Here is an 11,137-nt window from a genome sequence, read left to right as displayed (position 1 = left end):
TACGGTACGGTGGTGATGTTTAATTTCAAGATATGGTGCACTACATATATATAGATATGTATATGTATGAAGTTGGTATTTGGGGTTTGCGAAAAGAACACGAATTGAATGGTTTGGTTTTCACTTTTGGTGATTCGTGTTCATTGTTGCTTAGGAGTTACGACAAGGCAATTGAATTGAATTGAAGAGGATCCAATTAAGTGTATATGAACGTGTACACACACACATACACTACTGAAGTAGCCTATTCGCTAGATGATGATGAGTTGCTCTTCCATGTGCATGTGGCAGATTTAGTGTAACAACAACTGACAACAACAAACGGAGGACCAAACGTATGTATGATGTGAGAGAGAGAGAGAGAGAGAGAGAGAGAGAGAGAGAGAGAGAGAGAGAGAGAGAGAGAGAGAGAGAGAGAGAGAGAGAGAGAGAGAGAGAGAGGATGCACTACTACTTAGATAAATTTGATTTTTGTTTCTTGGACTTTATTAGCGTAGAGAAGAACGTATTTATATAGGGAAATGTTCAAGTGTTTGACAGTAATGGTCGTCATATATATACTCCTTTAATTTCTACCAAATTATTCATTTGATTGAAGATGAGTAATATTAGAGAATTAATACATCAATTTTAGTTTTTTTTTTGTTTTTTTGTGTTTTTTTTGTTTTTACAAAGATAGGAGAGTCGAACCAGCAACCTCTTAATTGAGTACGAGGAGATTATGCCATTTGAGCTATTACTCATTGGCTACGTCAATTTTAGTTAATATTATAGAAGACTGTTAAATAAATTTAATATAAAATTTATTAAAATGAGTTTTATTAGAATAAATTTTCTATTTTTTAATTAAATTTTAGATATTTTTGTTTTTAAAAATTTATATTTTTTATATTAAATATTAGCTGTACAATATTAGCTCCTAAAACTTTTTCATGTATTGAATATATATTTTTTTCTTGATCGATTTAAATAATGATGATATTATTATTAATTTCTAAAATAGTTTATACAAATATAATTTGAATAAAAAATAATTAATGGTAAATATATTATTTAAAAATTTAAATATATAAATTTAATTAAATAATTATATAAAATATTTTTGTTTTTTTTTACCGAAAATAGAAGACTCGAACCCGCAATCTCTTAATTGAGTATGGAGAGACTATAACATTTGAGCTATAACTCATTGGCAATTATAAAATATTTTATACCAATAAGATATTAAAAAATTATACTCTATAAAATATTATAAGTGTAAAAATATTTGATAAATAAATATAAAAATATTTAATAACAAAAAAAATAATTAAAATTTATCTTATTTAATAAAATTAATAAATATTAAATAAGATAAATTTTAATTTTTTTATTTTATTTTTCTAACATTACCGAAATAAATGATGTGCAAAGCAATTAAGATTAAATATAGACAGCTGGCATGCATGAAATTGGAAATGTTTAATTTGTCACAATCCTTGGGCGTTTGCACCTAACTGTTCATAAAATTGTAGGGTAGCTTCTGTTGTTTTGTTTCTCCTTTTCTTCTTCTTCTTTCTGCGATCTTTCTTTTTCTTCTTTTTTCTTTTTTTTGTTTAAAAAATTTCGAGTATTAATAATTATCTTATACGAGCAATGCAGTTATTAACTTGTTCGTCCACTTTTACTTGGTGATTCCGGGAGGTATCCGTTTAGCTTGAAAATTTGAATTATTTGATTAATAATAATAATAAGCTTTAGAATTAAAAAATGTGACAGATTACGAGAATGTAATTATTAAAAATAAATTATTATTTCTAATCATAAAACTTTGAATTTTAATATCTTGACAATTTTAACCGTGAAAAATGAACTAGCTACTTCAATACTGATAATAATTAGGTTATTTTGACAGAGTTGTTTAAAATAGATAATTCGTTGTTTTGTTAAGTAATTCATACTTTTTTGTATATTGAGTTATTTTATATTTTTTTATTAGAATTGTCAACACAATTATATTATATGTACATAAAAAATTAATTAATTATTAATCAATTACTGTTTAAAAAATATTTATTTAGCATCTTATAAAAGAATTATTATGTTACTGTAAATAAGTTTTATTATTTATTTATTACATATTTAATTATTTTAATAATTGATTATTTAGTTAAAAATTATATATATATAATGACATTTTTTTGTGTATATAGACCACTCTCCAGTCTCCAGAATCAAGTTTTTCACGGTAAAAAAAAAAAAAAAAAAAAAAAAAGTTTGCTGAATGAGGTACTAATTAATCTTATTTGACTTTTTAAATGAGGCGGCTACTTTGGTATTCAATGGACAGTTAGGCATCTGAGTAGGAATATAATATAGTGTACTGTCTTATTATTTTAAGAATCTTCATAGATCTACTCCTTTATTTTCCTTAATTTTTTCATGTATATATAGTACGTGGGTAAAATCAGATAGATTAAACTTTGCTTGATTTCAGTACCCTGAAATTTTAAATACATACAACTATACAAGCAAAATCTAACGATCCTGACAAGAAACAGGAATGAATTTTTGACGTACGATGATTTCTCTACATCCAATTGTAATCAAGAGCCACTTGCATGTAATAATAATATAATGGGTTCTGTCTTTGACTAGTTATTAGAGGCTTTTATATAACAACCGAAATGTTTGGTAATAAAAAAAAATCAGTCAAAAATAGTCATAATTTACTTTATTTAACATTTATTAATTATTGCAATAATTAATGATGAATGCTAAATAAGATAAATTTTCGCTATTTTTTTTTGTCTCCTTAGCATTACTCATTAACGTCGATGTATTTGTATATGTTTTTTTTTTCCTATAGATATTTCTTTTGTCGGAAAATAATTTTAAATTCACAGGTTTTATATATTACTTACATCTTCAACCTAGGATATTAACATTTATTAACACCGCGCGCGCGCCAATCTTAGTTAATGATGAATGGAAGTGCACATATTTGTATGCACAAGTTAACAATATTCCGCTAATAAGTTATAGTTAAAATGAGTAAATGACATAGTCTTACTTAGTTTTGAAAAAAAAAAAAATTAACAATACTCCAACTTATATTATATTATATCATATATAATGTTTTTCTCTAACCCTCTCTTCCTTAGACGATTATTTAAACTTCTCTTTATAATTCTTTAAGAGTGTAATTTTTGTTTGCACAATTGATGGTGGTTTATAAATATATTTTATTACTTGATTATATCCAATCCGATTCACCTAACTCACCAACACCATTCTAATTAATTATGAGACATTTTCAACTTAACCAGAGATAGGAAATTGTTTTCTTATGATATTTGTTAATAAATAAAGTAAAAAAGTTCAACCTGCAGAAAGTGAGTTCGCTAACTTTGCTTGTTTGATAACAACTGTTGACCATCATCATTGGAGAGATTTACCAACTTGATGAAATGATTACGAGTTTGCGACTATTTTTTTCTTTTTAACAAAAAGAAAAAAAAAAAACTCACACACTTGTCAATTTGGTTATGATCATCAACTATATATCTTAACATTGATTATAATTAATTAGGCTTAGCAAACAGCAGGCAAGCAATCAGCACTTAGAAAAGCACTCCATCATCACTATATATAACTAATAAGAATTTCAAAAAACATGAGTCAGTATAAAATATCGATGATTGAATGGTCTAAAGTATGTTAGAGAGTTAAATTTTAAGGTGATTTTTAAATTCATAGAGAAGCTTTAAATTTGTCTTTTAATTTGTAATTATCCTAATAATTTTGTCTCTTAATTTTGTCTCTGATCTTAATAATATTCACTCACGATCGTGTCTGAGGTATTTTTTGGTGACGGAATAATGATATATGTAGTTGGACGAAGACCAATAATAAATCCAAAAATATTAAGTCCTAGGAACAAATATATAATACATAAAAATAATAAAATTTTTTAATAAACATATCAAAATGTATTGAATTAAATAATACAAAATATTACATATTAAATAACTTTATATTTATTTATTATCAATATTGATACAGTAAATGTGACTACTTTTTTATAACTTAAATAATATAATAATAGTAAATATAAAATTGATCAAGATGGTAAAAAAATTATCTTCTAACTAAGATTTTTTATTCGAATTTTAAAATAGGGAAACATGCTTTTTATAAATTATATATGATAAAGAGTACTTTAAAAAAAATCGTTAAATCCTTCATATTCTAATTATATACTTTAGGTTTAATTACTTTATTAACTAGTGTTTATAATTTTATCAAAATTTTAATTAGACTCTTATAGTTTAAAATTTGTAATTAAATTCCTAGATCAAATTAAAACTTTCAACTAGATATCTTTTTTAATTATAACTATTTTTTGTTAAAAAATACGCTTTTATTTTTGAAATCAAATATTTATTTTTGTATTTAATGTAAAATAAATAATAATATATTATAAAAATAAATATTTTAGAATTAATGTGTCTTTTCTCAACTAATTTTAAATGACTTTAAATTAAATTTATGTTTGAGAATTAATTATCAAAATATAAATGTAGTACAAAATTTTTTAATTTACTAACAAATATTAATTTTGAGTAAAAAAAATACAAGAATATTACTTCAACTAAATAAATTTTTTAATTGAATAGTATTGCAATATTCTATTTTTGTTAACTTGATTTTATATATATTGTATTTTTAGATAAAATTTAATGAAAATATTTTTATTATTATGTGACATTAAATTTAATAAAATAAATTTTTGACACAAAAATTTAGCATAATTTTTATTTCAATATAGAGACAAATATTGTTTTATAACAGGGGCACACATATATATAGATGTCTACTTTCTAACATTTTTTAGTAATGTTAGTGGGTACTTGTCCCCACACCATATTAAATGGATCCGTTCGTGACCAAGGTCATGTTGGACTGATAAAATGTTGTTTTATTTTTAGCGTTTAAATAGAATAAAAATATTGTTTAAGATATTTTGAGGAGTAAATGGTCAAATTAATTTATGAAAGATTATTAGATATTGAATTAGTTTTCGAAATTTTTTTTAATTAAATTTGTCTTTTAAAAATTTTAAATTAGTCATGTTAGTTTTTTCGTCATTTTGTTTATTGTTAGTGTCAAAATTTGCTAATGTGACACATTAAATGACACCTCAACACATACCTAGGAGTCTTAATTGATTATGAAATTAGATCAAATCAAAACCTAATTGTGGAGAGAACTTGAGGCATTGAAATTTCTCAATTTGGAGTTGATTTTATCTAATTTCATAAACTAATCATGCTAATAGTCAATTAAAACTTCTAGGTGTGTGTTGGATGTCACTTAACGGGTCACATTAGCAAGTTTTGACACCATCAATAAACAAAGTGACAGAATGACTAACATGACTAATTTTAAATCTTTAAAGGACGAATGTGATTAAAAAATCTTTTAGAGATCAATTTGGAGAACGAGTAATTTTTCAGAGACTAATTTGACCATTTACTCGTATTTTGAAGAATTTTAACATGTTGAAGTTATTGTTCTCAATCTCTCACGAAGTCTCTTATTCTCCTTATTTTCTTCGATGGCTCCACTTTGAGAGGAATTTTTTTTTCACATTTTCTCTAGAAAAAAGCAACAACATTGGAATAGACTCATCTCTGTTGCATACAGAGTAGGCTGGGGAGAAGCAGTTAGATTGATAGAAGTAACCAAAATAGAAAAGAAAAAAAAAAACAGACAATTAAAATTGAAGGTAGTACTTATATAGCTAGTGCATATTTGAAATTTGGTGACACCTTAAGTCAATCGCACTTAACAATTTTGACACAATCAGATATTGAATCTTTTGTTCAACACCACGTGATAGGATAAGGTTGCTAATTAGCTAAAGTCGCAAAATTGCTTTAAGATAATCATAAAAAGAAATCCGTTAGTATTTTTTTATTTTTCACACACGCGCACACGCACACGCACACGCATACTCACAATCATAAAAAGAAACCCGTTAGTATTTTTTTATTTTTCACACACGCGCGCATACGCACACGCATACGCATGCGTACGCACGCACGCACGCGTCGCGTACGCACAAGTTGTTAACTTTTCTATAGAGATGCTTTCGGTGAAAATATTTTAACTAACAATTTAGAAAATGTATAATTAGTAATAAATAAGAATATTATCTTTTTCCTAATAATATAATCATATAGATTGTTACTATTAATTAATTTAAAATTTACGTTCATTCTGTAAGTATAATATTTTTTAAGATTAAAAAAAAATTATTGATTAATGCTATGATAAAGAATATTAAAATAAAATTATATCCAATACATTAGGAAACAAAATATCAATATAACTAACTAAAATAAAATAATCACGAAATTTTCATGCCTTCAATAAATTTTAAAATATTATTCTATTCTCAAAATTTAATTTAAAATTTATGTTTAATATATTAATTTCCTTAATTAGAGTATATTTATTTAACTATAATGCTTTTAAAATTAGAGAATAAATTATTAATTAATGATATAATAATTTGATTCTCTAGTTTAAGAATAAATAATTAAGTATAATTGTAGTATAACTTGCATAATTTATGTTTAGTATAATTAGTATTTGATGAGCGGATATTTTATACGCTTTTTGACATCATTTTCATATAGTTTTCATTATGTTTTGTTTAAGTTTTATTGTGTTTTCATAGGTTTTAGTGCAAAATTCACATTTTAGATTCTACTTTGAGTTTTTGTGTTTTATGATGATTTCAGGTACTTTCTGGTTGAAATTGAGGAGTTTTGGCAAAGTCTAACTCAGAGACAGAGAAAGGACTGCAGATGCTGTCAGGATCTGACCTTCATGCACTCGAATGAGCATTTCTGGAACTACAGAAGTCCAAATGGCGCGCTCTCAACGGATATGGAAATCTAACATTTAGGGATTTCCAGAAATATATAATAGTCCATACTTTGCTTTGGAAATGAAGTCCCAAAACTGGCATTCAATGCCAGCCACCAGCCCCATTCCTGGCGTCCAACGCCCAAGATGGGGTAGCTGGCATCCAATGCCCAAAAGGGAGTCCCAAGCCAGCGTTCAACACCCCTAAGGAGTACTAGATCGTGGAGACACTCCAAACTCATCCCAAACACTCACCAAGTGGGTCCAGAAAGTAGATTTTCGCACCTCTAAGTCTAGTCTGTCATATTTCTGTAATTCTTAGTTATTAGACTAGTATATATAGAACAAAGATCACCCTTGTAAGAGATCTTTGCCCATTCGAAACTTTTATTATTATTTTTTGTAAAATATGAGTCACTAACCTCCTAAGGTTAATGTTAGGAGCTCTGCTGATTCTTATGAATTAATAATATCACTATTCTACTTTAATCTATGCTTGATTCTATTCTAAGATGTATCTTCGTTCTTCAGCCTTATGAATCGGATGACCCGTGACAATCATCCTCGTTCTACATGGGTTCTTGCGAGTCCTTGATGGGATAGTATTGAACCACAAGCTTGATTATACATCTCTTAGATGGCTAATCCACGACTTCTTTGGGGACTTCTCGAGACATCAGTTCAGCCGAGGTGCGGGGCGATTAGGATCTTTGTGGTATAGGCTAGAACCAAGGAAGCAGCATTCTTTGATCCGGAAGATCCGACCTTATCTGTGGCATTTTGAGTAGGGTCACCAAGGGAATGGACTGCTAGAGCTTTACCCCCGTTCAGATTGGATGACCGCTAACCCGGCGTTTGATCTGAAGCAGAGGAGATTAATGACCGCTGATCCGGCGTTAATCATATATAGCCTGCCATGGAAAGAATCAATCAGAAGTTGGAGTAGATGGTGAGAAAAGTTGATCTAGAAGGAAGAAGCATCTCCGAAGCCTCAACCGTTCTCATACCATTGACTTCACACTTATCTAGTAACATTTTATTTATTTATCTGTTTTATGCATTTTCTCGTGACAACTATATTTTCTATTCACCTGACTAAGATCTGCAAGATATCCATTGCTTGCTCAAACCAACAATCCTTGTGGGATCGACCCTCACTCACCTAAGGTATTACTTGGATGACCTGGTATACTTGTCAGTCTATCTATGCGAAACGTGCGGAGTCAGTTTCGTGCACTAAGTTTTTGGCCCCGTTGCCGGGGATTGTTCGGATTTGACAAACTATCGGATTATCTTGTTGCTTAGATTAGGTACGTTTTACTATTTTGTTTGAGTCTTTTGTTTTCTTTTCAAAAATTTTTCAAAACTTTTTCTTTTCTTTATTAATCTTTATCTTTTGTTTGAGTCTTTTGTTCTTGTTCTTGTTAAAGTTTCAAACTTTCTTGGTGTCCTTTTCCAAAAATTTTCAAAAAGTGTGTCTTTTATTTGAGTCTAGTGTCAGTCCTTAAGTTTGGTGTCTTTTGTGTGTGCTTTGTTTTCTTTGAATTTTCGAATTAGTCTGAGTGTTCTTTCTTGGTATTCAAGTTGTTCTTGTTTCTTTTCTTATTTTGATCTTAAAATTTTTAAGTTTGGTGTCTTTTGGTGTTTGTTTTCTTAATTTTCAAAAATTAGTGTCTTTTGATCTAAAAATTTTTAGTTTAGTGTCTTTTGGTTGTTTTTCTCTTTCTTCATTAATTCAAAAAATAAAAAAATATCTTTTCTATTTTTATTCAAATTTTTGAAATTCTTACCTTCTTTTCTTATTTTGGTTTAAAAATTTTAAAGTTTGGTATTTTCTTGTTAGTAAAGTCAAATTTCAAATCTTATCTTTTTTTTTTTAAATCTTTTCAAATCTTTTCTTTTAATTTGATTCTTTCCTATCTTATCTTTCTTTTAAATTTTAAAATTCAAAACTTTTTCAAATTTTTATCTTGTCTTTAGTTTATCTTTCTTTAAATTTCAAATAATTATCTTGTCTTATCTTAATTTAATTTTCAAATTCAAATCTTTTTCAAATCTTCACCATATCTTATCTTTTCAACTTTTTTGAAATCTTTATCTTATCTTGTTTCAATTTCAAAATTTTTAAAATCAAATCTTTTTCAAATCTCCTATCTTATCTTATTTTCAAATCTTTCTTAATTAGTTACATGTTTTGTCTTATTCTCTTTTTATTCTCCATTCTCTTTCTTCTTTTTCAAAACCTCTTAACTATTTTCTCTCTCTTCTTTTTCGAAAATATCTTCCCTTTTTTCTCCATTAATTTTTGAAAACTATCCTTATTAAAGGACATCTTCTTTTCTTTTCTTCTTGATCTATATCTCTCTAACAAAGGACCTCTATACTCTGACATAGAGAATCTTTTTCTTTCCCTCTTCTTGCATTCTTTCTTCTTGTTTATGAGCATGAACAGAGATAAAGAATCTCTCTTTGATCGTGATCCTGAACCTGAGAGGACCCTGAGGAAGCGTTTACAACAAGTTAAACCACAACACTCCGGAAGAGATCTCACAGAACTTTTCGAACAAGAAACTGAAAGTACAGATATGGCAACCGAATAGAATAATGGAGGAGATGCAAGGAAGGTTCTTGGTGACTTCACTGCACCAACTTCTGACTTCTATGGAAGAAGTATCTCCATACCTGCTATTAGAGCAAATAACTTTGAGTTTAAGCCTCAGTTAGTCTCTCTAATGCAATAGAATTGCAATTTTCATGGACTTCAACTAGAAGATCCACATCAATTTTTATCTGAATTCTTATAAATCTGTGATACTGTTAAGACCAATGGAGTAGATTCTGAGGTCTACAGACTGATACTTTTTCCCTTTGCTGTCAGAGACAGAGCTAGGATATGGTTGGATTCTCAATCTAAGGAAAGCCTAGACTCTTGGAAAAAATTGGTCAATGCTTTCTTGGCCAAGTTTTTTTCACCTCAAAAGATGAGCAAGTTCAGGGTGGAAGTTCAAACTTTCAGACAAAAAGAGAGTGAATCCCTCTATGAAGCTTAGGAAAAATACAAGCAATTGATCAGGAGATGTCCTCCTGACATGTTCTCAGAATAGACTATCCTATGCATCTTCTATGATGGTCTATCTGAGATGTCCAAGATGTCACTGGACCATTCTGCTGGTGGATCATTCCACTTGAAGAAAACGCCTACAGAGGCACAGGAACTCATTGAAATGGTTGCAAACAACCAATTCATGTACACTTTTGAGAGAAACCCTGTGAACAATGGGGTAGCTCAGAAGAAAGGAGTCCTGGAAGTTGACACTTTGAATGCCATATTGGCTCAGAACAAGATCTTGACTCAACAAGTCAATATGATCTCTCGGCATTTGATTGGAGTGGAAGCTGCAGCTAGTAGCACTCAAGACACCTCTTATGATGGAGATGCCTATAATTCAGATTAACCCATGATGGAAGAGGTGAATTACATGGGAGAACCCTATAGAAACACCTACAACTCCTCATGGAGGAATCATCCTAACTTCTCATGGAAGGATCAACAGAAGCCTCATCAAGGCTTCAACAATAATCAAGGTGGAAGAACCCAGAATAGATTCAACAACAGACCACCATTTCTATCTTCTCAGCAACAAATGAAGACTTTTAAGTAGAGCCTTTCTGACTTAGCAACCATAGTCTCTGAACTCTCTAAGACCACTCACAGTTTCATAATAGAAACTAGGTCCTCCATCAGAAATCTGGAGGTACAAGTTGGTCAGCTGAGCAAGAGAATCCCTGAGACTCCTCCTAACAATCTTACCAGTAACACTGAAGTAAACCCAAGAGAAGAGTGCAAGGCCATCACTGTAGAAGCTGAGGCCGAATCTGAAGGGAATTCTTTGGCGTTGAACGCCAGTAAGGAAGTCCTTACTGAGTGTTCGATTCCCCAAGAGGTATCATCACTAGCATTAAACGCCAGTAAGGTGGTCTTTACTAGGCGTTCAACGCCCAAAGAGGCACAACAACTGGCGTTGAACGCTAGTAAAGGGATACAAGCTGGGCGTTCAATGCCCAAAGAGACACAAGTCCTGGCGTTGAATGCCACAATAGGGGTAGTGGGCAACCCTAAGCCCTCTGAGAACTCCCTTATTGAAGAACTGATAGAACCCAAGGTTCATGAGGAGCCCATTGAAGTTCCCTTGAATGTTTGGTTAAGGATCATAGAATC

At 29.5% G+C, this 11,137-nt stretch overlaps 1 non-coding gene across 1 annotated transcript; it reads right to left on the bottom strand.

Annotated features, from left to right (window-relative positions):
* Window positions 1-9,905: 9,905 nt before the first annotated feature.
* Window positions 9,906-10,009, bottom strand: LOC148546613 (small nucleolar RNA R71). Its single transcript, XR_015901683.1, has one exon. It is a non-coding gene; the product is annotated as a small nucleolar RNA R71 (small nucleolar RNA).
* Between the last annotated feature and the right edge of the window lie 1,128 nt (window positions 10,010-11,137).

Source organism: Arachis ipaensis, chromosome B9, assembly GCF_059453495.1.
Source record: "Arachis ipaensis isolate K30076 ecotype BB chromosome B9, ASM5945349v1, whole genome shotgun sequence".
Classification (NCBI taxonomy): Eukaryota; Viridiplantae; Streptophyta; class Magnoliopsida; order Fabales; family Fabaceae; genus Arachis; species Arachis ipaensis.
This window is presented reverse-complemented; position numbering and strand designations above follow the sequence as displayed.